At 46.7% G+C, this 26,397-nt stretch overlaps 1 long non-coding RNA gene across 1 annotated transcript; it reads right to left on the bottom strand.

Annotated features, from left to right (window-relative positions):
- Positions 1–661: 661 nt before the first annotated feature.
- Positions 662–25,424, bottom strand: LOC135361891 (uncharacterized). The gene is made up of 5 exons (XR_010406009.1): positions 23,088–25,424; positions 8,143–8,224; positions 6,448–6,961; positions 5,389–5,487; positions 662–4,792 (listed from the first exon to the last, which is right to left on the bottom strand). It is a non-coding gene; the product is annotated as an uncharacterized LOC135361891 (long non-coding RNA).
- Positions 25,425–26,397: the final 973 nt, after the last annotated feature.

Consider the following 26,397-nt stretch of genomic DNA (forward strand, 5'->3'; position numbering starts at 1 on the left):
GCAACAATTATTGATAATTACATAATAAATTAATTAATAAGCAACAAGTAATAATAATTATATAATAAATTAGTTAATAAGTAATAAGTAATAATTATATAATAAATTAGTTAATAGGTAATAAGCAATAATTAATAATTATATGTAATAAATTAATTAAGTAATAATAATAAGCAATAATAATTAACAAGCAACAATTATTAATAATTATATAATAAATTAATTAATAAGCAACAAGTAATAATTATATAATAAATTAGTTAATAAGTAATAATCACATATAATAAATTAGTTAATAAGTAATAACGATGAATAATTATATATAATAAATTAGTGAATAAGTAATAAGTAATAATTATATATAATAAACTAATTAATAGGTAATAAGCAATAGTGATTAATAATCATATGGAATAAATTAATTAATAAGTAATAACAATTAATAATCATATATAATAAATTAGTTAATAAGTAATAATTATTAATAATTATATAATAAATTAATCGATAAGTAATAATAATTAATAATCATATATAACAAATTAGTTAATAAGAAATAAGTAATAAATATTAATAATTATATGTAATAGATTAATGAGTAATGAGCAATAATAATTAACAATTATATGTAATAAATTAATTAATAAGTAATAAGCAATAATTAATACTTATCTATAACAAATTAATAAGTAATAATTATTAATAATTACATGACATTACTAACGAGACATCTATCCGGAACAGAAAGTGGAGCTTTTCAGAGATGGCGGTGACAAGAAGGGAACCTGGTAATGATGAGGGTGGGGGCGGCCACATGTGTGAGCACGTGGACGTGTGCGTAGTGTGAGAGCGGGTGTGGATGCACACGCATGTGTGAGAGGTATGCGTCTCGTGTGTGTGCGTGCAACATGCGTGTGTTGCATCACGGTGGGGGGTTGGTGAGTGATATAGACGCAGGCCCCACACCCAGCGCCTCCCCCACGTCCCCCACGTCTGCCACGGTGAGGAGGAGGAAACCCTCAGCTGGAGCCCCAGGCGCTCACATACCTGGGTGGTGTGACTTCCTCACCGTGTCGTCTGCGGCACGGACCGCGGCCCTCGTCCTTCTCGAGCTCAGGAAGGGCAGGCGTGCTCATCCTGGCCACCCAGCTCCTGCTCCCGACACCTGGCATCGCCACACGTCTCCGGGGAGTCAGGACCCAGGGGAGACAGGGCCGTGCTCCTCACAGCAGGACAGTGGACATAGGGCTTCGATATGGAGGGGGCAGTGGACAGCAGTGGGGCCAGCCCGCTGTGAGTGTGTCTGGAGTCTTCCAGAACCCGGAGCTTTGTGCAAGCTGAGCGAGCTCCTGGTCCACCCTGGAGCTGCACCATGCGGGTCTCCACGGGAGTGCACACTGCCCAGCTCAGACACACCCTCTCTGTTCACTGTTGGCCATCCTGGGAGGGCCTTCCGTGGACTGGTGACTGTGTCCACGCTCCCTGTGCATCATCCAGCACCAGGACACCCAGGCTGTGACCTGAGGGTGACTGAAGTCTCGTCCAAACTGCCCTGTGTGCTCTACCCGCCTCGGTCCCCTGCCCAGCTTGTCGATGAGGCCGCAGTGGGCATCTCCGAGAATCCACGTGGCTCTGTATCAGCATGCTGTGGCCGAATCACTCAGCAGCCCTCCGAGAGAGCAGATGGTACAGACGGGCTTGGGGACATGCCGCCGCTGCATCTCGACGTGCGCCTCATTTGGAGATACGGTCTTTGCAGATGTAATTAGTGAAGATGAGGTTGTGCTAGGAAGGGCGGGCCCCCAATCCAGTGACTGGTGTCCTTTCAAGAAGAGGGGGATTTGGACACAGACACACATTTCTTTTCTCTGTTGTCTCCTGGAATTCACCCGAACAGGTGGAATTTGGCAACTGGGAAGATTCTGATATTTTCCCCTCTTTTGCCGGCTCTGGCTCAGCCCCAAGGCCAACTTCATCACAGGTCTTGCAGAAAGTGATACGATAGTAAGAAAATAATAACAAAAAACGTATACCTATCAGTTAAGCAGTTTACATAAAATAGAGCAATTCCTCACATCCTCAGAAAACCCATGCAAGACGAGATAGGTAACTTGAGTTGTCCTGTATTGATGAAATCAATCAAATTGTTAGCTAAAAGCATTTTTTTTTAAAAGAAAACTCCAGGTCCAAACGGTTTTACTGATGAATTCTCTGACACATTTAGTGATAACATATCACAGATTGTACAAAAATTATCAAGAAAACTGGACTTACAAGTCATTTTATGAGAGCAGACTTATCTAGATGCAAAAACAAAGAGAAGACAAGAAAGGTAAACCACAGATGGATCTCCTTTGTGGGCAAAGATGCAAAAACCCTCAACAAAATATCAGCAAATCACATTTAGAAATACATTTTTTAAGGATTTTATTTATTTATATGTCAGAGAGAGAGAGCATGAGCGGGGAGGAGAGGGAGAAGCAGGGTCCCCTGTAAGCAGGGAGCCCGATGCAGGACTCGATCCCAGGACCCTGAGATCATTAGCTGAGCTGAAGGCAGACGCTTCACCAACTGAGCCACCCAGGCGCCCCAATCACATGTAGAAAAAGCATGACAGATCCTGACCAAGCATGGCTTATGGTGGACATTATTCCGGGCTCCTTCATGACAAGGAATTCAGGTACCCACCTGGTATCAGGTACCCACCCTTTTAACAGGTGGGAGAAAGAAAAACCGACAGGGTCATCTTGATTTGACAGAGGAAGGCTTTGATAAAATCCACCTGGCACTGATGACCTTCAGCAAGCTCGGAATTGAGGGGGGTTTCTGAATCCCGGGGAGAACACACGCTTTCCCAGCCACGTGTGCGGACGAGGGAAAGGCGTCTGATCTCATCGGTGCAGTTCTGCACCGTATGGGGAGTCCTAACCGGGGCTGTGTGATTGTTAGAGAGATAAACACACAGCATTCAGGTTGAAAGGGGAGGAGTAAACAGGGTATGGGGGGGCACCTGGGTGGCGCAGTCGGTTAAGCATCTAACTCTTGGTTTCAGCTCAGGTCACGATCTCAGGGTCCTGGGATCGAGCCCCACATCCAGCTCGTCACTCAGCACGGAGTCTGCTTGAGATTCTCTGTCCCTTGGCTCCTCTACCTGCTCTCTCTCTCAAATAAATAATTAAATATTTTTTAAAAAAAGAAGTAAACATGGACGTAGGTGGCACCCTCAGAAAGGCAAGGCGGTACCACCCGAATAAAAATTGTATTATGTGCACGTGTGTGCATGTGTGTGTGTTGGGGGCGGGGGTCAGGCACCTGCCCATCCCTCACCGGGACCAGCTCACTGCCTTCCACTGACCGTCAAACTCTCGGCACTGACACGGGGAGCCCCAGGTTAAAGGACTCGCGGGGACTTGTCCCACCCACGATTGTATGACTTGAAATAATAGGTCTTCGAATCAAGGACGAGTAGCTACGCAGCAGAAAGCACCCGAGGGGGGGAGCAGATCCCATGTCTGACTTTAAAATCAGGTCGGCAATCAACGGCGGCGAGACCCATCCATGCCAAGCTCTCTTCCCGGCCCCACTTCCTTTATTTTTTCTCCTACATTGGAGCATGCTTGGGACCTAACTGCTCTGTTAAGGTCGTCTGCGCGGAAACGGTTAACAGTGCTTCTAATCCAGAATTGAATCCGACAGTGAGGAGCTGGTTTTCGATATGTCGTCTTAAATGCCAGTCATTAAAAAAAAAAACAAAACAAAACAGTAAGAAAGCTTCAGACATTAGTCCCAAATTTCAGCGTGATGTCCTATTACCACCGCGAGGAGCGGCCATAGGTGGAGAAATTAGGAAGAAAATGGTGTCTTCAAAATCTACAGCAAGAAGAGACATTTCCAATTCAAGGGCGCTCATCTTAATTTAAAAAAGAAAGAAAGAAAGAAAGCCCTTATAGGATCTTATAGGATGGCAAGTTCTCTTCTTGCATTTGGAGAGGGTAGCGGTTTTAGCGGTGGAGGGCGGGGGCTGTTTGCAGGGGAGAGAGGGGACATAGTTTGGAAGAGCCAAAGTCCAAAGGGTCTATCATGTTCTCAGCAACACAAAGAGGCTGGTCGTCCCCCCCAAGCGGAGACAGATTCCTGGTAAGGCGCCCACCCCAGGACGGCTCATCCCCGTTGTGCCCAAAGCAAAGATCTTCACCAATGACGTTGCCGTGGGCAGATCCTAGCACACCCAGGAGCTGACTTTGCCGGGCACCATGCGGGCCAATACCTACAGGGGTGAAACCAGAGATTTAAAAAGTCCCCCCTATGATCCAGCCTAGTAGCTCCCACCAGGTTAGGAGCCACCTGAACCCCTCATCCCGGTCCCTCCACGTCTTGGTTGGTTCCAGTCGGTCACAAGGATGGCCAGGTCACCGCTTGGCTGTGCACAAGCCCGTCAACACAAAATGTGGGCTGCCCGTGATGGGTTTTCCCAGTGGGCAATGCTCCCGAGACTCGTCTTCCGGAGCAGGTGCACAGAAGACTTCTTGTTTCGCCTTAAACATTACCATCTGAGAGTCCCCGGAAATCCATCCTGCTGTGGTCTGAACAGGGAAATGCACCAGGGAAACGGATGGCCCTGGGTTTGTTTGTAAGGGAGTAACGGGCTCGTTGGGCACCGTCCCTGCCCCGAGCAAACAATGTGAAAGCGATGACTCTGAGTCTAGCACGGTGGGTACCCAGTCTGGTCCGGGTGCTTTCTGTCCAACACGGAGCGCTGTGTTTCCTGCAGCCCACGGAGCATCCTCGTCCACTGCGATTGAAAAACACCGATCATGGGCATGAGCTTTCTCTTTTACGATGAGCCCAGGGATGCAGCTGATACAGTTTTACGAACATAATAAAGTCATCGCGCGTTGGGCAGATCCGTGAGGACGTTCAAAATTTTTGGCTTGCAAAAGCAGATAGAATGCCTCAAGAAGCCATAAAAAAAGAAAGAGTAATTTTTCTTTTTTTTTATTTTAATCTCTCTCCGTACCGGTCATAGTTTACTGAGGATGGTCAGCACGGCGATATACATCACTGTATGTTTATAGCAATAAAAATCAGATTACTGGGCGCCTGGGTGGCTCAGTCGGCTAAGCGACTGCCTTCGGCTCAGGTCATGATCCTGGAGTCCCGGGATCGAGTCCCGCATCGGGCTCCCTGCTCGGCGGGGAGTCTGCTTCTCCCTCTGACCCTCCTCCCTCTCATGCTCTCTGCCTCTCATTCTCTCTCTCGCAAATAAATAAAAATCTTTAAAAAAAGAAAATCAGATTACGTGGAGCGTGCCCTCACAAACAGAAACCCGTGGAAATTTGGGAAAGGCAGGAACAGTCAGAGGAGATTTAGGATCTTAGGATAAATTACCTTAATCTTCTACCACGTTCCCCTCGGACCAACGGATTTTTCAGTTTCCGTTCAAAGTACTTTCATGTGTATTCTTGCTGTTTTGTCGTTTTAATCTTCCTGGAAGGTAAACACGAAGCAAAACGAAACAGATTTTTAAACACCGCCCCCCCCAAAAATAAATAAATAAAAAATTTCCCCAGCTTGGTCAAGTGTTTTTTTTTTTTGTTTTTTAGTAAAGCATTTTTTTTTTTCCCCTTGGAAGTATGTATTGGATCAAGTACATGTATCAAGAATATACAGAGAGTTCCTGTGACTCCATAATACAACAAATAATCCCATTTTTTAAAAAACTGGGCAAAAGACAGGGAGAAATATTGTCCCAAAGCAGAGCTCCAAATGGCCCAGAAGCAGGTAAGAAGATGCTGCACCGCAGTAGTCCTGGGGGGAAATGCGAATTAAAACCCTTTGCCGCGGGGGGCTGACCGGAGGGGCTTCTGCCTGATTAGAAATCCCCACAAGCTCTCCTTGTGCCCCTGGAAGCCCAGACAGCCTGTGGCTGTTTTAGGGGAAATCGGAACCACCCAGCCTCAAGCAATGGGGTCTCAGAGCCAATGAAAATATCTCAGAGCTGGCTTGGCAACTTTTTTTTTTTTTTGAGAGCTCATTTATTTATCGAAAAATAATATCGTGTTCATATAATTTGAAGGCATTGAATCAAACACTGGGAATAAGGTGGTAGACAAGAAAGACATCGTTCTTGTCCCATGGGTTGCAACTTTGTATCCAATTCTCTTTAAATGCACTGCTCGATAGGTTGACAAATCGAATTTAAATTTTAAAAAAATATTGAGAAAAATAATAAAACGTGCACAGAGGCTTTTCTGCACAACGATGCCGGGACCCTGAAACACGAGAAGCCAGAGCCCCAGGGTTCTTGCTGGGAAGCAGGATCTGCGTTTGAAGTCTCTGGGCTCCAAGTGTGATGAGTGGGGGGCAAGGCCAGGGGTAGGCCGAGGCGGAGATGGGGGCCTGTCCACCAGCCAGGGGATGCCGAGGATGGCCGGCAGCCCCACGTACCTGGGACAGAAGCCCGGCCACAGAGGTGCCCTCGTAGTCTCCGGGAGGACCCAGCTCTGCCCACACGGTGGTTTTGGGCGTCCAGGCTCCGGAGCTGGGAGAGAACACACTTCCATCGTGCTGGGCCACCAAGCGCGGGGACATTTGTTACGGCCGCCCCACGGCACCAAAGAAGCAGGTGCAATGCACTCAGGTGTCATCGGCACACGGCACGGTCTGGCCGCGTCCGTGTTCACAGCCGCCTGATGGCCACGGAAGAGCATCCAACGAGGGACGCCACGCAATTGCCTCGTGTCCTCCGAGACACTGTGCTTCATGTCTTCATTCAGCTCTGGGTTTATTCCACTTGCTGAAGCCTCACCCGCGTTCTGGGACCTCTGCAGCGTCTGCCTCCGGCTCGGGTCACGGTCCCAGGGTCCTGGGATCAAGTCCCTGCATTGGGCTCCCTGCTCTGCGGGAAGCCTGCTTCTCTCTCTGCCTCCTGATCATGCTCTCTCTCTCTAATAAATGAAATCTTTAAAAAAAAGTTAAGAAGAATTGCAGCTATATGGTTATGGTGAAGGTTCCGTGTCTAAGGCTGAAACTGCGTGTGTGCGCAGGTTGCGTGTATGTGTGTGTGTGATTTCATAAGCTCCCTGTGTCCTTACGTGAGGTCCATCCGGATGGATGACTTTGCCGCCCTCTATGCCTCAGTTTCCCCGCTAACTTGGGTCCTGCGAGTCGTGATTTCCCTCACATCCCCTGTGTTTGCTATGGGTGCCGTCCCCAGACTCGGGGAGGTGGTGGGTGCTCGCGTCTAGATCACAGAAGCTGTGGGAGAGGGAACTGGAGAGCCAGGCGGCTCTGCCATGGACGCCTCTCTCCAGCTGGCTTTGGACACTCGGGTTTCGGTGACCACGATGGAGTTCACGAACCCCCGTACCCCCCCCCACCCATGCACGGTTCAGATGCCAGCATCCACGGCACATTACCGTGGGTAATTGTGCAAAGCACGTGCACACACACATGGCGACTTCCACATGAGAAAGGACCTTTCCCCATGCAAGGTGATGGTTGCCCATCAGCTGCTGCACCCCCAGAGCCCCTGAGCTTGCCGTGCCCCAGAACGATCTCCCTCCGAGGGCCGAGAGCTTTCCCACACAATTTGAGAGGAGTTTGAGCGGATTGCTTGGTTCCCAGAACTCCCTAAAGGGGAATGAATGTTTGCATTTGCCCATTATCTTTAAAGGTAACGCCTGGGCTCTGTGAGATTTCTGGTAAATCCTTGGTGAACGGACCGGAATTTCTAGATGGGCCCCCGTGGACCGAGAGCGACAAGCATGCATCCTGCAGACCCAGCGTAATGAGCCCCACCCCGGACACAGCTTTGGGGACAAGATCGTTGTCAAGCCTGTGTCCTCCTTGACTTGGAGCTGGGGCAGATCCAAGTGGGAATCAAGGCAGGGAGCTGTGGACAAAGACCAGGGGCTGCAACCACGCTGGTGGGTAAGCCCCTACTAACCATTTCACGCATGCTTGGGGACGCTCATGGACCCACCACAAGCCCCCGATGTGTTCCTGACAAGAAGGCATGATCGGGGCTGCTGATGGAGCCAACCCAGGACATCTCAACCCATAGACGCCCAACCCGGAACCAGCCTGCTCCATGCACATCCCCATACTGCTGCCCACCCACCCCCCGATTCCCCAACATACGCAACTGCCATCAGAGACCACCTTCCAGGGAAGCTCCTTCTGCTGCCTCTGGAGATGGTGGCCCAATCTTGGAAGCCAAGACCTACGGACAAGGGACATGCTCCTGTGAGCAGAAGGGAAATGCACGGCTCCTGCGGGCATCCCGACTGCACCAAGCCCACGTAGCTTTTTTTAAAAAATGAGCTTTAAAATTTAAAAAAAAAATTCTGTTTTTAGAGTAGTCAGGCTAAGCAGGATGAGAAAAAGTTTGTGAAGATAATTGGATTTCCTGTGACCCCACACTCATTTCCCCTTCCCGTTAACATCTTACATGACTTTAATGCATTTGTTACCATTAATGGACGGACACAGATACATCACTAGTAACTAAAGCCCACATATTATTCACATTTTCTTGGTTTCCCCCAGATATGTCTGTTGTGTCCCAGATCTCCATCCAGAATCCCATATTACAATGGGTTGTCTCATGTCCTTGGGCTCCTCTGGGCTGGGACGGTCTCTCTGGCCATCCTTGTATTTGACGACCTTGAGAGTTTTGAGGAGTGCTGGTCAGGGAGTTTGTAGGATGCCCCTCAATTGGGGTTTCTGTGATGTTCTCCTCCTGGTTTGACTGGGCTTATAGGTTCTTGGGTAGGAAATCATTGAGATGAAGTGTCCTTTACATCACCTCGTATCCAGGTGCATCCATCAACCTGACTCATCACTGTTGGCATTGATCACCTGGTTGAGGTGTGTTGATCTGGTTTCTCTGCCATAAGGTTATTCTCTGGAAGGAAGTCACTTTGCCCAGCACACACGGAAGGCGTGGGGAGATTTGCTCCACCGCCCTGAGTCCCCACTATTTAGGTAAATTATTTGGAATTCTTCTCCATGGGAGATATGCCTCTTCTCCCCTGTGTGTTTATCCATTTAACCAACAACCTATATCAGTACGGATTCGTGGTTATTCATTTTACGCTTTGGGTGATAACCTGCTAGCACCTCATTTATTTTGTGCTCAAAATCAAGAGTTTCCAAAGATAGAACCGGATGCCTCAGTCCAAGGCTTGAGGGAGACCAGTCAGATGGAGCGCAGCGTTGCATGAGCCCGGCATCTTGGCACGCTGCATGTCCCATCTGTTCCCGGGGATGGATAAAGTCATCAGTCCCACGGGGACAGCTCTGTGTCCGCGTGGAAAACCTCATCCACCACGTGGCTGTTTCTCACGGCGCCACGGAGAGACAGATATTCCCGACCTTCCGCAGACGAACAGGTGGGTTGAACACCATCCCGTGCGCACGTCACAGCGGTTTGGGATGACATTCCGGGGCATGTGATACCAGACGAGAGGAGTGGGGTTTTAACTGTGTCTAGGGAATGTCAGCGCTCTGGAGTTCTCATGACTCGACACGGTATGGAAACACCACGTCTTCAGTACCGCTGGGTGGCCGTGTTACCTACAGACTTCAGACGGTGTCACCTGGCCTTCTCAAGGATCTGCCCGTTCCCTTGTCCCAGGCCCCCTCCGTTGGTCACGTCACTCTGTTGTACCCTCAGGGCTGTTTTGAGGGTGCAGAAGAGTGGGTGTGCAGGGAGCTGGGCATCATCGGTTGTTGCCCCAGCTGGACACCCACCCAGAGGGGAGGAGCGGGCTGGCAGCTGTGTTTCCAAGTGCACACCTGAACACTTTCTGTCTTTCGTTTCATCTACAGATACTTTGTTTAATATGCAAGGTAGGGGACAAATGAAGGAAGGTAAAGGGGTGCATTTATGCTCACCTTTCATGTGCACTAAAACTCTCGAGAATGGCAATCAGTAGGATCACAAGGGATGCCACACCCCACATACTGTCTCCAAAGAAAGTGCTCATTCAGATAAAATCCACAAGACCAATTTTTTAAAATATTTTATTTATTTATTTGACAGAGAGATACACAGCGAGAGAGGGAACACAAGCAGGGGGAGTGGGAGAGGGAGAAGCAGGCTTCCCGCGGAGCAGGGAGTCTGATGCGGGGCTCGATCCCAGGACCCTGGGATCATGACCTGAGCCAAAGGCAGACGCTTAATGATTGAGCCACCCAGGCGCCCGACAACGAGACTAATTTCAACACCGTCTTACAAGCATAACACTTCTGTATAGAAATGAAAGCACTACTTGGGCTTATCTTTAATGCTTCTTACTTGACGTCGTTTTGCTAACAGATAGAAGGGATAAATACTATCAAGCTCCTTCTTTTGCAGTTCACGTTTAATGAGATGTAATGTACACTAAAGAAGAGCCACCCTTTCCGGGGTACAGGTGGGTGGGTTTTGAATGGCGTGGACAGATGCATAACCAGCGCCATGACTGTTACATTTCTATCCCTAGTGTCTTCTTGTTGACAATTTTATTCCTCTACTCTTGGCCACTTTGTATATATAGTATATATACTCAGGTATCTATCTATGTATCTATCTATCTATCTATACATACCCATACTGGAGTATACATTTTATATAAATATAATTCAGATAGTTATATATACATGTATATATAGTTGTATATATGTGTATATATACATATACAATTATGTATTTTATATATACATAATTGGGTATACATTTTATATATATATATATTTGGGCATGTATATAGGAAATAGACATATATACATACATACACATAGCATAACTATAACTTAATGTGTTCACAAAACACCCTAGACAGGTTGACTCAAACAACAGACATATATTATTATCTCGGTTCTGGAGGCTGGGAATCCGAGATCCAGGTGGGGCTGAGGCTGGTTCCTCCTGAGGCTTCTCTCCTGGGTGTGTAGACCCCGTGTTCTCCCCGTGTCCTCACATGGTCGTCCCTCTGTGCATGTCTGTGTCCTCATCCCCTCTTCTTCTAAAGACCCCCTTCCTATGGGATCAGGGCCCACTTCTGTGATCTCATTTTACCTTGATCCCCTCTCTAGAGACCCCACCTCTGAATACAGCCCTATTCTGTGATCCTGGGGAATGGCACTTCAACACATGAATTCTGGGGGTGCACAATTCAGCTCACGGCACTCACATCTTCAAGAGAAAAAGTAATATCATCGTTTCTTAGGCGATGCATGACTTGCACAAGGGCCCTGGCGTTTGGAAGCACAGCTGACCAGCTCCAAGGTCAGAGCAGCTGACAAGCTAGCTCCAAGGTCAGTGGTTTTTCTCTTGGGCTGGAAAGTCTCCCAGTTGAGCTGCCTCTCCTGTGACCACAGAGATTTGAAGGTTGGATGTGGAAACTGCATTCATATTGTAGAAACTCCACAAGGATATAGATGTTGGACTGGAATTAAAAAACAAAACAAAACAAGACCACATTGCCTGGGCTCATGATGAATTCAGTGTCGGCTGCCTCGAAATCCACACAGCACCACTTTGGCATGCATTCGCTATCTATTCAGTAATTATTTATCGAGTGCCTGCCTGGATAGGTGAAGGAGAGCCAAAGGTGGCCAGAAGAGGCAGTTTGGGAAGCTTGCACTCAGGGTGAAGGGAGGGAATTCCTCCACCGGAGGGTATCATCTGTGGAAGAGAAAACCACATGCTCCACGGACGGGCTTAAAACATCTGCTTTACGGGCATAAAGCGGCTCTGGATCCAATCAAATTAGATCATAATTGATAAATAGGCAGCTTATGATGTCCCAGGAAATATGGCCATAATGCATCGAAGTCCACGCGTTGGGTTGCGCTGAGCCGTGGGCGATGGGACGTGAACGTGAGAGAGGCGTGGGTTGCCGTGGGCCCTGATGTTTCAACCTTCCTCCAGAGGGCTTTCATGGAGCACCTAAGCATGCCAGGCGGGGCAGACGGTGCACAAAAACAGCTCAGCCAATAGACTTCAGTCCCGCCTTCACGGAGCTGAGTGTTCTGTGCAGGTGCACGCCCAATGGTCAAGCAAATCAGAACAGGAAAAACTCGATACTTTCCCCCGCAGCTTCTACTACTGCCTCTAACCTGTCCTGTTCATCAGATCTTCATGAGTGCTCATACCCATTCGAGTGTCAGCAACCGCCCCCCCCCCCGCCGCCTCCGCCGTCCTCAACACCCTCGGGCGCTCCATGAATTTCCGATGGCTGCTGTCACAATGCACCACAAACCTAGTTGCTTCAAGTGACACAAATTTACCACGCAGCAAGGAAGCAGCCATCCGCGAGCCCGGGATGAAACCGAAGCTGCCGACCGCTTCACCGTGCATTTCTAGCCTCCAGGGCAGCAAGACATAAATTCCCACTGTTTAAGCTCCCAGCCTGCGGTATCTTGTTACAGCAGCCCACGCCGACCGATGTGCATGTCTTTATGTTCCGTGGGCTATTGCAAAACCGGACGCAGTCATAGAGAACGGGGAATCACTGATTGATGACAGAGCAGACAGTGATATTGATTTAAGAATGAAATTATACTGAAAATGGCATTTCATGAGTTGTATGCATTTTCTTAGAAGTGGAGTGTGTATTAGGCTCCCCAGAGTGCTCACCACCAAGCCCTGTGATTACTTTTCTTCTCTACCTTCTGCACACACACACATACACACATGCACACACACACAAATATACTCATGCATGTACAAACCCACATATATGCACACACACCCATGCATACACACATGCATGCACAAGTGTGCACATGCACACATGTAGAGATACACATACACAAATATGCACATGCATGCACAAACACACATACGTGGACACACAGACACAAACACACACACATACACGTGCACATACAAATATACATATGCATGCACATACACACATGCTCACACAAATATACACATGCATGCACACACATGCATGCACACACATACACACATGCACACATATGCATGCACAAACACATACGTGCATATGCACATACACCCATGCATACACACATGCATGCACAAGTGTGTACATGCACAAATGTAGAGATACACATACACAAATATGCACATGCATGCACAAACACACACACGTGCACACAGAGACACGCACAAACACACACATACATACACATACACATACAAATATACATATGTATGCACATACACACATGCACACACAAATATACACATGCATAAACAAACACATATGTGCATATGCACATACACTCATGTACACACACAAATACATACATGCACACACATACACAAGCACACACGTGTGTGCACACACAGACACACACACTCATAGACATCTTCTGTTACACTCTCATAAGTCTATCTGTAAAAACAATTGCACTACACCTTCTGGAATTTTCAGTAGCATCTTCTGAAATCCTTTCTCCCGGTCCCCTTTTCTTTGAACTGGATTAAACTCTTGCTCTTTGCAGGACTAATTTAAATGTTTGGCATGAAAAACCCAGATGTCTCTCTTTGGTAAATGCTGAGACTGTTCTGCTCACAGCACTGTTGGAAACCAGCTCATGGCCGGCTCTTTGTGCTTTTCGAAGATGCATGTCCTGGCCCATTGGCAGGTCCATGGCAGAGCTCACCCCACGTATTTCCCAGATATCTGTGCAGAAGAAACATTCTATTGAGGAGCATCTCATGTATCCAGGATCAGCCCTGCCCTTTTCTCAGAGCTCCTGGGATTTATTCTGGTCCTCACACACCTTGCTGAACAGCTTACTGCCAATCAAGACCCCCGCTCCCTCAGACACGAGCTGTCATCAAGCCCCAAACCTCACTGCCTGCAACCACTGGAATTTCATTGTGTCAAGAAAGCACCCTAGGCCATTGACCCCCTTCCAAGGATCGGCCGTGCCACATGCAAGGACCATGCAGTGGCAGAAGGGCAAGGCTGAGATGCTATAATGCCCAGTTGGGCTCTGAGCTGACCACTCCATTGCCAGGTGGGCTCTGAAGGTGGGCTGACATTCCCTTTCCCAGGGAGCTTTGCAGGATGATGGTCTGAAAGCGTTTATAACTCATTCAGTGGTGACAATCACGGGATGGCATGGGATGAGGGGTAAAGGATACCACAAGCCAAAGATCTCTTTTCTTTGCTGGACTGACCCAACCAGAGATGGAAAATGTGCATTTGAGAGCAACATTGGATTTTTAAATACATTTTAACAGCTTTCTCAGACACCCCTCACAATGAGCCAGCTCTTTCCAAACAAATGCTTATCCCCAGTGTTTTCAGCTGGTGCAAAAGAATAGTTTTCATTCAGGTCTATTCTTGAAGGTCACTGCTTTTATCCCCTCCAAAATGGATTAAAAGCAAATCAGATTATGGAAATAGCTGAGCTGCCTTTGGAGGAGTTGGGATGGAGGGTTTAACGTGTGTGCAGGGATGGGGGGTGAGGGGGTAGTTTGCACAGTATGTGGAGCTTGAATGCTACACCGGGATTAGGTTGGGCAGGCACTGAAACCTAAAACAGGAGTGCTTAAAAAGGACATAAGTTTGATTCTCTCAAGTAAAGGTGACCCTGTGGTACATGGTCCAGAGTTGGTGTGCTGGCTGTGTGTCAGGCTCCTCTGAAGCTAGGCTTTTTGCACCTTTCTGCTTCTCCAGCTGTAATAATGGCCCCTGACCTCATGGTCCGGGGTGACGGTCCCCACATTCCAGGAAGCAAATGGGAGGAAGGGAAGTAGGGTAGGGAAGAAAGGGCCAGCTGTGTATGTCTTTGAAGGAAGGTTTCCAGCATGTTGTAGGGCTAGTAGGCAGAGGGGGGAAAAGCTTTGTATTGGGAGGTACTGGGCATGAATGATGGTGCTGTTAATTATTAGTTTTGTGACACTGGGCGAGGCTGGACTTCTGTGAAGCTTAGTTTTCTCTCTTGTAACATGGCAGTGATGATGGTGATGGTGGTGGGGGGGATGGTGATGATGCTGGGGATGATGATGGTGATGGGGATGATGGTGATGATGCTGTGGATGATGATGATGATGATGAAGATGGTAATGGTGGTGGTGGTGGTAGGGATGGTGATGAAGGTGATGATGGGGATGATGGTGATGATGCTGGGGATGATCATGATGATGATGATGGTGATGGTGGGGGGGGGATGGTGATGAAGGTGATGGTGGTGATGATGATGGTGATGGTGGTGATGGTGATGTGGCCTGCCTCACAGGACTGTCATAAGAGACAAACGAACTAAAGTATGCAGGACCTTGAACATTAGAATGTGTCATACAAATCATACTTGTTTTATTCCTGACCCACTTCTGATGAAAACCATTGTCTTCTTGAAGGTTCACATTACAAAACAACCAGCTCCAATGAATTAAAAGGCAATTATTTACTACATTTGTGTTTGTTTATGTGAGTATTTATGCATCCGAAGAGAAACAAATGAATACACACTGAATGAATTTTATAAGAAAGACGGATTTATAAACACCACTCAGGAAACACAAACAAGATTTATTTTCCTAACATGTCCTCACATTAGACAGACTTGGTGAGACTTTATACTGTATCCTGATTATGTGTCCCTCTGTCTATCACACCTTGGACGAGAAACAGTAATTGCTGTCTCCCTGGTACCTGGCTCAGTGTCCAACACCTCTAGCACACTCCACCAAAGACCTGACATGAATTACATTCTGATCTGATCTGAACCAGATCAAAGGGAGGGGTGTGAGAAAGAGCTGGACATGGCAAGGTGAAGGAGGGAGAAGAGGTAGGACGATCAAGAAGGGATCAATGAAGACACAAAGGTCAGAGGAGTAGCCTTAGTGAGGAAGCCTGGACAAGCACATCGGTTCTCTTGACTGATTCACGCAGTTTATCAGTAAGTCCCTGATGTGTGTGCTTCTCATCATGCCACCTCTGTGTCCAGTGTGGTCCATGCTGCCATCTCTCCCTGGACACTAGCCTCTACCTGCCCCTACTTCTCTCAACATCCGTTCCTGCGTCATAACCTCAGCACAGAAGTCAGATTGATGATTTTCTTACCTAGGTCAGGGATCCCAATGGGGCTTCTCCCAGAAGTGACCTGGGGTTGAAGATTGAATACAGGGTGGGGTAGGGGCTCTGGTAGGGGTGTGGGGAGGTGATACAAGGAAGTAAATTAGCCAACCAAAGGAGACTTATCAAGCCGGCCACACAGAGGTGATTGGAGCTTATCCCACAGTGATGCTCTGGCAAATAGCATAACACACCCACCTGGGGACTGTCCTGGTCGAGAATGAAGGAGGCATTATTTATACCCTATGACTATCAGTACCAGGTGTGGGTATGTGAGTTTCTCAGACTTCCAGCCTGCTACTCAAATGGGGATCATGGGATCCAGCAATGAGTATAGCCCTCCAACAGAGAGGCAGGGCTTGCGTTGGAAGTCAGGTCGCTGTTCTCAGAAACAGCAAGGACTTCCTTGGGGGTGTGAGTGGAGCACCCCCACAAGAATCAGCCCCATCAGAGAAAAACCTCCATCGGCCTGTCATTTCAATGAGAATGAAACCCAAAGTCCGCATAAGACAGAAAGATCTGCCCCATCCCTGTGGTCTCCAAACTCATTCCCCAGCCTCTTGCCCACACACACACACAGCCACTTGAGCTGTATCCATCCAGGCTGGCCTGTAACTGTGCCACCATCCACACCATCTGCTCCCAGCTGGGGCACACATGTCATTTCCCCGTCAGCTCATCCAGGTGTCTGGGCAAACGTCACCCCTCACAGAGCCCACAACGGTGCAAGCGCACCTCTTCTGCTGGCTCTTCTTTGGAGGACTCACGACCATGTTGTATAACACACGATGAGATGAGTTTCATCCATTTATTTGCATCTTGCTTCATGGTCTGCTTCTCCCTCTGGGATGGATGCTGAGCAGGAAGCTTGCCTGGCTTGTTGGTGGGAACCAGAATGGCACTTGGCATACAGAAGCGTGTGATTCATAAACACTTGCTGAATTAATGCAAGAAGAGGTCGAATGAAAGAAGGGAGGAAGAGAAGGTGTGTGGGTCCTCAGGAGTCACAGAGTTGATTCTGCCATGCCCCGTCTTTGATTTGCAGGCAGGTGGGCTCAGACTCTTCATTCTTGGGCTGTGGTCACCAGGTGAACCCACAAGGTGATGGTGGCGTCTTCCAGGTCGGAGGAGAAGGTCTACCGTCAACCAGCCAAGAGACTTGACCTGGTTCCTTATTTAATACTCCGAATTTCAGTCCCTTCACCTGTGGAATGGGATATACATCGTGCTGTCCTCAATGGAGGGTCCTGAGAGTTTAATGCATCCACGGTACTCAGTGGGCACTCAATCCACACTGGTTCTTGTTTCTATAATCCTCCTTGTTGGCCTGCTCATCCATGACCTTCTCATGCCACTATCAAAGAAGACCACCGAGGGAGCACCGAGAATGGGACACACAAAGCAAGCAGGGAGCGTGCTTTGAGCCAACTTCCAGGCACTGTCTGGTGGGAGCTGGTCTGGGGCTTCTCCCTTTCCTGAGCTTCTTAGTAGTTAACACATAGAAAGTCAGGTGGATCTGGTTCTCATCAGCTGCTTGCAAACCACACCAGAAACTCTTCCAAAGCAAATTCGCCCCGACATGCCCATCCTCCCACGTCTTCCGCAGACACAGTTCCCAGGGAACACAGACAGGCTCGCGTGTGTGTGTGCTCACACTCATCACGAATGTGCCTCCTGGAACTTCCTCACCGGCATTTAATCACCAGGTTATATGCTAGCATGCAGCTACGCCAGTATTGATTTGATATTTCCATCTTCTAAGACATTGAGGATATACATGGATGGATGGATGTATATACACACACATATATGAATGTATATGTTATGATATACATTACAGTGTGTGTATTATAATATGTACTATTACATTTATATATAATATATAACATGCTTATATATGATGTATATATGATGTATAGTATACAACACATATATAGTGTATATAAAATATATAATTATATATTTGAATTTATGTATGTATATATTACATAATGTATATATAATTATATATTTGCAAATACATGTGTATATATTATATAACATATAATTATATAATTTGTATGTATATATTATATAATATATATATAATTATGTATTTGTGTATTTGTATGTATATTTCTATATATGTGTATATATGTATATATTATGTAATGCATATGTAATTATATATTTGGATATATGTATATATATTATATAACATGCATAATTATATAATATATAGTTTATATGTATATATTATATAGTGTGTATAATACATATATAACCCATATATAATTATATATTTGCATGTATATATGTGAATATATGTATATATATTATGTAATATAATTATATAATGAAGCCCTAGACCATACATATATATACATCATATGCAATTTTAGATACATAATTATATGAAAGTATATTACATATACTATATGATATATAATATATAATGCATAATACAATATATAATGCATACATAAATATATAAAATTTATATTATGTATTCTATATGTAATATGTATATTATATATTGCATGATATATATTGTAATATATGTATAAATATATATTATATATCTAAGCAAATTTATATTATGTATATATCATATACATAGTATCATATGCATTATCATGTATATGTAAATATATTATATATATCTAAGTGATAGCTAATATACTTATTATGTGCACTGTTATGGAATCCAGAGAAATAGAAATTGGGGTAAACTTTAGGGGTCTTCAAGTCATCGGTGCCAGGTATATGGGCTCAGAGCTGGGCGACTAGCCATGGCCTGGTCCATACAACGAAGGTACATTTGCACACAACACACCAAAGTCTGATTTTGTTACTTGCCCTTCTTTAAATGTGATCACGGGCCAGTGCGATCGGCCATACGTCTGGTTTCTGTCTTCCACACACTCTCTTCAAGATGAATGCACCGAAACATTCCTGCACGGCAGGAATGGAAGGCAGGCGTGCACACCACAGGCCCTGTGGTTGGTTCTAGACAATGTCTCGTGAGCACAGGTGGGGGTAGCTGGGCGTCATGAACAGATTTGTGTACCCGGACTTTACAAGCAGGTAGGAGTCACTGACTCTAGTTGTCTCTGTTCCCTGGTGGCTTGCTCGTTGCCTCTTTTTATGCTGCACTGTGAGAGCATTTTAATAGGGGTGGGTGTTTGGGTTGAAGCCTTGGGAATGTGTACATGCTGGCCAAATGTTAACTCCTGTGGTTGATGAGCCATGCTTCCTGCCTGATTGCACAAAACTAACACGCAGAAGACTTCCCGGGTGGCCGCCTCCTCCAGCACACCTGACGTCCAGGTTGTAGGCAACACCTTGCTTGGATGATACTCCAGGACTTACAGAAACTCACCTACGGAGATCCCATAGAGACTAGATATCAAGAAACCTATTCATGCCTGGTTCTGTGTTGTCCTGGATTTCGGAGGATGAAGGTCTATCCACTGATGCCCAGGGGGTATCCTATGCACCTGCAGCATCGACCTCACCTGGGGGCTTGTTAGCAACGCCAAGATCTCAGCTCTGCCCCACACCTGCTACATTAGAATCTGCACTTTTGCAAGATTCCTGGAAACTGTGTGCCCATGAATGTCTGAGAAGCCGTGATGTGCACTCTGACATCTGGTATGATTTCTGCAAAAGTGATCCACAGAAAAAAGAATAATTCTTTGCCACAAAACACACCAAGGCATCATCATATTCTTCAGACTTTCTGTGCAAGGCTATCGATGTGTACAGGGGGACAAAGAACAGATAGTGATGTTTGTATCTTCGGGCAGCTACAATATGCCAGGCCCATGAGGTAGGGAGACATGGGAGTTTTACCAATTCACGTATTTTGCGTGGCAAGTGAATATTTGATTAATGGGGATTAGCCCCTGCTGGTATGGAAAATTTCTGTTTGAAACGTTATGGAGCCTGTCACTGGCTCCTGGTCCTGGCCAGGTCTCCAGTCATCTTGTCACGGATATCTTCCTGAACAGTGAGCAGATCTGTGATGGTCAATGTTACGTGTCAATGTGGCCCAGCCACAGAGATGTGGTCAAATATTATTCTGGATATTTCTTTTAAAGGTGTTTTATCTGTATATATTTTTTGGTATGAGATTAACATTTCAAGCAGTGGACTCTGAATGAAGCGGATTGCGGCCCACAATGCAGGTGGGCCTCGTCTAATCAGTTGAAGGCTTTAAAAGCATAAGCAGCGACTTCCTCTGAGCAAGAAGGAATTCTGCTTGCACAGGGCCTGCACAGCTCAGCTGCAACACCAGCTCTTTCCTGCATGTCTAGAGTGCTAGTCTACCCTGAAGATTTTGGACCACTCAGCTCTGAGTACGGCATGAGCCAATTCCTTAAAAAAAAAATCTGTCTGTATACGTGTACACATCCTACCAGTTCTATTTCTCTGGAGAACCCTGACGAATGCAAGATCTGACCCTACTTAGGGCTGACCTTAGCGCCATCGAGAGGGTGATAGGCATTCCAGCTCATACACAAGCACAGAATAAATCCACCCAGGATTTATGAGCTCTTGCAGGAAAGGAAAAAAAAAAAATACATGGAAACATAAGAAAGCATCCCAGGTGGCTGGGAGCAGGTGTCCGGGTAAAGGCAGAGAAATGGGTGGTACATTCAAAATGCTTCTGAAGACAAGAATCTAGCTGTTTGGGGGACTTGCAATCATACATGATTCTTTCAATTATAAATAACAAATCACTTGCAATAATAATAATAATAAAGAAGTCCCCATTGCTATGTCTGAACGATGGAGAAAAAACTTTCTGATGGCACCTGCCAGGGTGGAAGGTTTTATATCATTGATATTGCAAAATATGTTGTGGCGAATTGTCTGTACGTAGTAGTTTGTAAAGTATGTTGGTGTGTGTGTGTCTGTGTAGGTATGTGCATGTATATACGTGATGGGTGTGTGTGCGTGTGGGGACGAGGACATATTTATATGTATGTACGGACGTGTGTCTTATACCCACGTAAACACACGTATCCACTAAGGACTCCAAGCATCATGCAGGTGCGCTCATGCAAGCCCAACGATAACTGAGACATAATCGGAGGTGCAGACGCTCAGATGCGTTCCTATCACCCAAATCTGCCATGTTGCTGTCGAGACTTGGGTTTCTCAGTCTGAACACGCAGGTCCCCAAAGTCCCTTCCCAGTCAGACCACCTGTCATCCTGGTGGGAAGCCGGAAACAGGATTTAAGTCATGAGCAATCTGCCACGGGAAGGAGCAAACTCCCTGAGGCGCCACCTCCGGGAAAACACAGAGCGAGGCATCGCGGAGCCTGACGAGAGGCGACAAGGCATGCCAGGCAGACTTACTGCCAAACGCAGGGCACGGGATGCGGCTGGTAGGAGGTAATGGACTGGGCTGCCTGTGTGCATCACTCCTCCTCATGATGCAAAGTGGTCTGTAATCAGCTCCCGAGAGGAGCTCAGACGTGGGGAACAGCCCCATCCCGGCCACCTCTGACACTCATCCTAGTTGCAAACCTCTCCGGCGCTCCCCTACTGGGGCTGCCGCGGGTGTGTTCTCTGGACCCGTCCAGCTTTGAGGAAAAGAAATTCAGAGATGCACTGAGATCCCGTCTGGACAAGAATGCACTCCAAATGAGCTTTCTCACGATTGTCCCTTTGCCTCTCAAGAGTGGCAGAGGCACGGCGTGGGGCGGCAAGTCCCCATCTTTTTAACCACTGCCTTGATGCTCTTTACAAGCCTGGGTTCAAAGATCTCGTTCACAGTGAACAAAAACTCTGCACACTCTTCCTAGAGTAGGTGCACACATAGACTCACACTTTATGCATAATTGTGAAGGTGCACCTTTTTTGAGGTTCTTTCTTGCACCACCTCTCCCCGGACATCCAAGGACCTCACATTCAAACGTCAAGGTTGGGGAACCCTTCGTGGACAAGGAGCGTGCCTCCTATTTGGGGGGAAGTGCCTTTTTATTCCTTATACCTGCTATGCCTGGAAATGCACAGAAGATTTAGGGATTCCAACATGAGTCTGCCATCTCCCCACCTGCCACGTAAGCTTGGGCTCAGGGGAGCCTTGCAGGGTCTGGTTGGGGAGACCACTGTGTTGCTAGCATGACCAGCCCTTACTGAAGCTCAGCTACCACAAGTGGGACTACCAACCCCTGCACGCTGATTTCTCGGAGGAAAATCCAAGAATCACACACCAGTGACGTGACAGCCATGGCCACTACATAGTTTCCTGTGAGCTCATCCCTGGGCGCTTCCAAGCAGAAGCCAGAGCGCTTCTGGGCAAATCCATTTCCACCCTGGAAGGAAGGTCCTTCTGCCTCTGAACTTCTGAGCCATCTGGGTTTTCCAACAGAGGGCAAGCATGTTTTGAAATGGACTCTCGGCCCCGGCACGCCGCTCATTTCTTCTTCGTGCCCCTGACACTCTGACTGTGTATCCGGGCTCTTCCTCATGAGCTAACTCTGTGAACTTAGGGGAGGTTGACTCGAATGGTATGTCTCAATGTTCTTATTTTTTTAAAAAGTGGCCAGAAGAGTGCCTTCCTCCCAGGGCCCTTGTGGAGACCGAGCAACTTGTTCTAGACATCTTATCTACCACTCATGGATGGTGCCTGTCCAGCAGACCCGCCAGGGGCTGACGGAGCTGTTGTCAGCCCAGCTATGGCTCGGAACCAATCGGGCTCCAGGTGGCCCAGGTGCACGGTACCCTCTCTCCTGGGTCCAACTGCCAGGGGCCCCCATGAGAGCGTGCTGTAACAAAGTGCTGACTTTAATCTCCATCTCCTGATCTTCAATCTCTGAAAAAAATGGTTTGATGTAGAGGATAAAGATGTCACTGTAGGATTCCTTCATGCAGGATCCACCACAGACGGTGCTCAATATGATTAGCACAGCAGGGAGGCCCCTCTTACGTCCCCCACAAACACCTGTAGGGCAAGGTCTATAAGCAGCAAGTAGCTTATAGAATGCACACGGTACTCACTTCTGAGGAAGTGTGCATGCTCACCAGATTTTCCAGCTCACCTTGAGCATGGATGGTGCAGGCGTAGGTCTCTGAGAGTTTGGTTCACGCCAATGCCATGTCCTACGTGTCAGGCGGGGTCCTCGGTAAAGTAAAAGGAGCATCCCGAATTTCTGAAATTATAGAGGATAACATTGTCAGCACAGTCATAGATGCTCAGTTCTTAAAATACCCCACCTTGTCTTTCCCAAACAAATGTTTTTTTTTGTTTTTTTTTTTTTTTTTGTAGCACATGACATTTGAGGGGATTTCAGAAAATACATAAATTCTTAAAAAGGTTTTTCATTCTAAATTTTAATGTGGGAATACTTTCCCCCCACTTGAAGGGGGCACTAAGCTACAGAGGGAAGTATTGAAACCATTAAAATCAGCCAATTCTGGTTTTGTCCCTCACCGAGGAAAATGCAAATATATTTGGTCATAGTCAGAAAATCCTGTTAAGGGTATTTTGTTCCTGTCCCATGGCTTTGTAGATGTGAGGGCACGGATACGTTCTCTGCACCCTAGTTTTAGCAAGACATTTGTAAATCATCATCTGTTTTGCCTTCTTTTTTTTTTTTTTTTTGAAGCATGGATTAAGAATGAAACCCTCTTTCTGTGTTCTAAGTATTTCGGATGCAATAATCAACCGTGACAAAAACTGTCTGTTTTAGGGGATAAAGATTTCACTGTAGGACTCCTTAACACAGATCCCTGTACGCAACACAGCTTTGCAGCACTGCACAATTACTGAGTGAAATGCCATGGATTGCATAAACTGTATTTGAAATTATTGTAATGGTATTTGGGGAGAAATGGCTCATTCCCCAAAAGTCCCTCTGTGGAATTAATAATGATTTTTTTTTGCCCCCTATCAATGCCAGGCAATCCAATACCACTGTGTCATTTCTAATGTCCGAGATGAAATGAAGCTAGACCAGTTTGACTCTTTTGTTGTTTTATTTTTATTCCCCTGTAGACCCTTGGAGAGTTTTCTTTATTTTATCTGGTTTGAGAAATCCACTAGAGTATGTCTAGGATTGGTTCCATTTTTTGTTTTGTTTTGTTTTGTTTTCTGTTGAGACCTCCAATGTCATAATTTCTTTCTGACAATGTGTTTGGCGGACTACATTTGTCTCCTGTCATTTCTATAATTATTGCTTCTGATCCATCTCTTGGATACAGGAAGGACTGAGTGGGTCCAAAGAGCCCAGGGAAGTGTGATGTGCCTGATGCAGGAGGGCAGGTGACAGGTAGGGAGACGTGGGGAGGCTGAAGCATGAGATCATCGGGTCTTGGAGGGTGCAGTGGGGTGATGTACAGTTGCTTAGAGCCCGCGGCATTCAAGCGAGTCCCTGCAGATGGAGTCATGGAGGCTCCATCTGCATCAGTGCTTGGAGAATGATAAGAAAGAGAGAGTGAACACAGCAGTAGATTGTGATCATGGTCCAGGTTGATGGTGGCGGCTGCGTCTGGGATGGTGGATGCCATGATGGAGACTATGGGGCAGACTGGAAGTATATGCCTTGACAAAGCCTGAAGATGTACTGAATGTGGGGGGATGAGGAGAAGGAAGAGTCAGGCATCCGCTCCATGATTCTGGTTTGAGTGTCTGGATGATGCTGTTTATCACAACAGGAAGGCTGGGTGCATGGAGAGAATCATGTCTCCCCCCCAGCCCCCCAGAATTCACATGTGCAAGGCTTACTCCCCCAATGGGATGGTTTTAGGAGGTGGGGCCCTTGGGAAGTCATTAGGGCCAGATGGGGGTAGGGCTCCACAATGGGATTACTCTCCTTACAAGAAAAGAGCTCAATCTGTCTGTCGTATGAAGACACACAAGATGGCGGTCATGTACAAGCCAGCAAGAGCATCCGCCCCAAAATCCAACCTTGCTGGCACCTGGATCTCACACCTCCAGCCTCCAGAACTGCATGGAAATAAATTTGTGCTGTTAAGCCCTCTGGTTTATGGTATGTTGTCACAGCAGCCTGGCCTAAGACACCAAGTGTGGTAGACTGGTTGTTTTGGGGTTTCTTTTAAGGAGTTACTCTTTCTCTCAGAAGCTTCCTTCATCCTTAATAATGTTGGTTATGTAGGATTTACAGTTGGTTACTCAAGCATTCTGACACCTTTTGTCCCAATTAAGTCTGTCTAAATCTATTAAAATAATTGCACTGATGTGCTGGGCACCAGAAGGTATTTGGTGCCTGATGTTTCTCATATTATAACTAGACACAGGTGAGGACAAGACATAAGATGTAGACATGAACTGGCAGGAGGATGATTTGTCACCAGCAGACCCCAACTGGAGGGGACGTGGGAGATTTGTTGAAGATGCCTCATTGCCATCAGGATTCATCTTCTGAGTCACCTACATATGAGTTGTCATATTTGAATGTTGAAGAGTCAACCACTAGGATCCAGTTGGCTGGTCATCATCCATTATTCCCCCCGAAAAGCTGCCCTTGCTCTGTGGACAGGAGGTGTTGGGAAATTTTCCCAATATTCCTCTACTGTGAAATATTCTTGCCCCGAGACAGAGACAGAGAATCTCAGTGGGGCTGGACCCGGAATCATTTTCTCCAGCCCTGTGAGATTTATACTCGGTAATGGGTGTTTGAAATAATTATCTGGGGGCACTAACCTGTCCTCTTGTCATATTGATTAGATACACTGGTAAGCGCTGCGTGATTTGGACCAATTTGCACACAACTGTGTTGGATTTTGCACCTACTGGCTATTTGGCTGAAATTCCCTTGAACAGAGATCATGCTTGATATCCAAATCCTTTGTTTAGACGGGTATTCGTTTCCCAGGGCCGCCATGACAAAACACCAAACTGGGTGTCTTTTTTTTTTTTTTTAAGATTTTATTTATTTATTTGACAGAGAGAGAGAGAGCACAAGTAGGCAGAGAAGCAGGCAGAGGTAGAGGGAAAAGCAGGCTTCCCACAGAGCAGGGAGCCCGATGCGGGACTCGATCCCAGGACCCTGGGATCATGACCTGAGCCGAAGGCAGCCGCTTAACCGACTGAGCCACCCAGGCGCCCTGGGAGTCTTTGAATAACAGATACGTATTCTCTCAGTTCCGGGAACTAGAAATCCGAGGGCAAGGTTGATTCCATGTGGATTCTCTGATGGAGAGTCTGTTTCAGGACTCGGTGGTTTTTCCAGGGATCTTTGCCATCTCTTGGCTTGTGGATGCATCCTTCCAATCTGCTTGCTGTCTTTGGTTTTCTGTGGTTTTCTTATAAGGACACTACTCATATTGGATCCAATCCCACGATCTCATCCTAACTAATCACGTCTGCATGAGCAGAGGGTCCACCGC

The sequence above is a fragment of the Mirounga angustirostris genome, unplaced genomic scaffold (genome assembly GCF_029215605.1).
Source record: "Mirounga angustirostris isolate CCGP_5_RB_7025 unplaced genomic scaffold, mMirAng1.0.hap1 SCAF_11, whole genome shotgun sequence".
Taxonomy (NCBI): Eukaryota; Metazoa; Chordata; class Mammalia; order Carnivora; family Phocidae; genus Mirounga; species Mirounga angustirostris.